Source organism: Cryptotermes secundus, unplaced genomic scaffold (assembly GCF_002891405.2).
Source record: "Cryptotermes secundus unplaced genomic scaffold, Csec_1.0 scaffold1025, whole genome shotgun sequence".
Lineage (NCBI taxonomy): Eukaryota > Metazoa > Arthropoda > Insecta > Blattodea > Kalotermitidae > Cryptotermes > Cryptotermes secundus.
Window position 1 is genome coordinate 1,263,789 of NW_019730118.1, and position 2,703 is coordinate 1,266,491.

Consider the following 2,703-nt stretch of genomic DNA (forward strand, 5'->3'; position numbering starts at 1 on the left):
GTCCAGAATAGCCTAACGGTGCACCCCCGTTACTTTTCCTTCCCGTAGCTGTGCTAGCAGTGTCTCCTGTTGTGTCGGCTACTCCTCTTGCAGCGACGATTCTTCGTCCGTTATATCCGCTCCCCTCTTAAGACAAAGCTCGTCTCGAGCGGTTTCCTTTCAGCTCGCCAGAAGATCACATTCATCCATCGCTTTCATTCTTATTAAGGAGGCTGTTGTTTCTAGTACCGCTTCCTCCTATTTGGGCCTCTTCCTTTTTTCGTTTTGGAGGTGGTCGGCCCCTCCACAGGGTCCATTCCTTCTTTTCTCGTAATCCGACGGAAGATCCGGCTATTTGCTTCGCGATCTTCCTGACGACAATCTCGTAGAATTCATTCTTACAAGTACTTCTCCCTCCCAGGTGCGATCGCTGTCCTGATCTACACCCTCCGATGGCATTCGTAGTGGGGTCCTCCAATGGTTTGCTGACCTGTAGTCCCTGTTCCAGACCTCTGTCCTTTATGCCAGTGCTGCATGCTGGGTACTTCCAACATCGTCAGTTAAAGTGTAGCAGCCTACGAAGCGAGTTAAACAATATCTAAAGCTCCATACTATTTTACATCAGCAGAACTGGGAGAACCTTCATCGTTAAAATTCGTTAAAAGATAGCTAATACGTAACAACGTGAACGAACCAAGAAATGTCTGGCAACATACCTCTTCCTGGTTTCGATATGGAGCGTGGGGCGGAGAGCATCCATGCTGGTTTTCCAGCCGAAACGGAAGGTTACAACGGCTTTCCTTATGACGAAATACGAGAGAGCGCAACATTTTCCCGAGACTCGACAAACAGCGGCTGCTTTGGTTGGGTCCGAACATGCTTGTGCCTCAAAAACGATCTGGACATTGACGATGACTTTTATGACCTGAGTTACCCAGAAAAGACGGGAGAAAGCACGGAACACTCCCGAGACTGGTCCACCGGCGGCTGCTTCGAGTGGATCAGAAGATGGGTACGCCAGAAGGTGCCTCGAAACAGCGAAAGTGACCCTAACATCTCAGCGACCGGCGACGGCCACAACACACCCAACTGCAAGGGCGAGATCTCAGCCACCACTGCTGCTCCGTATCTAGCCTCGTTCCGGACAACTCCGAAAACAGCCACGTAATACGCACCATTGTTGTGTGGTGCCGTGTTGCTAGCAACGCTGTCCGGAGTTGTTCACTGCTTCCTAGCAACCACGGTATCTCTTGGTGACGTCACCGCTGTTGACTCGCGTTGCACAAATTCCAGGATGCTGGGACTCGGCTAACTTCGCTTCGGCTCCGCTCGGCGCGTCACCTCTCGGGGGGGGGCAGCTAGCGCGACACGTCACACTGCTCCCTCCTTAAGGTTCCTCGTCCAGAATAGCCTAACGGTGCACCCCCGTTACTTTTCCTTCCCGTAGCTGTGCTAGCAGTGTCTCCTGTTGTGTCGGCTACTCCTCTTGCAGCGACGATTCTTCGTCCGTTATATCCGCTCCCCTCTTAAGACAAAGCTCGTCTCGAGCGGTTTCCTTTCAGCTCGCCAGAAGATCACATTCATCCATCGCTTTCATTCTTATTAAGGAGGCTGTTGTTTCTAGTACCGCTTCCTCCTATTTGGGCCTCTTCCTTTTTTCGTTTTGGAGGTGGTCGGCCCCTCCACAGGGTCCATTCCTTCTTTTCTCGTAATCCGACGGAAGATCCGGCGATTTGTTTCGCGATCTTCCTGACGACAATCTCGTAGAATTCATTCTTAAAAGCACTTCTCACTCCCAGGTGCGATCGCTGTCCTGATCTACACCCTCCGATGGCATTTGTAGTGGGGTCCTCCAATGGTTTGCTGACCTGTAGTCCCTGTTCCAGACCTCTGTCATTTATGCCAGTGCTGCATGCTGGGTACTTCCAACATCGTCAGTTAAAGTGTAGCAGCCTACGAAGCGAGTTAAACAATATCTAAAGCTCCACACTATTTTACATCAGCAGAACTGGGAGAACCTTCATCGTTAAAATTCGTTAAAAGATAGCTAATACGTAACAACGTGAACGAACCAAGAAATGTCTGGCAACATACCTCTTCCTGGTTTCGATATGGAGCGTGGGGCGGAGAGCATCCATGCTGGTTTTCCAGCCGAAACGGAAGGTTACAACGGCTTTCCTTATGACGAAATACGAGAGAGCGCAACATTTTCCCGAGACTCGACAAACAGCGGCTGCTTTGGTTGGGTCCGAACATGCTTGTGCCTCAAAAACGATCTGGACATTGACGATGACTTTTATGACCTGAGTTACCCAGAAAAGACGGGAGAAAGCACGGAACACTCCCTAGACTGGTCCACCGGCGGCTGCTTCGAGTGGATCAGAAGATGGGTACGCCAGAAGGTGCCTCGAAACAGCGAAAGTGACCCTAACATCTCAGCGACCGGCGACGGCCACAACACACCCAACTGCAAGGGCGAGATCTCAGCCACCACTGCTGCTCCGTATCTAGCCTCGTTCCGGACAACTCCGAAAACAGCCACGTAATAGGCACCATTGTTGTGTGGTGCCGTGTTGCTAGCAACGCTGTCCGGAGTTGTTCACTGCTTCCTAGCAACCACGGTATCTCTTGGTGACGTCACCGCTGTTGACTCGCGTTGCACAAATTCCAGGATGCTGGGACTCGGCTAACTTCGCTTCGGCTCCGCTCGGCGCGTCACCTCTC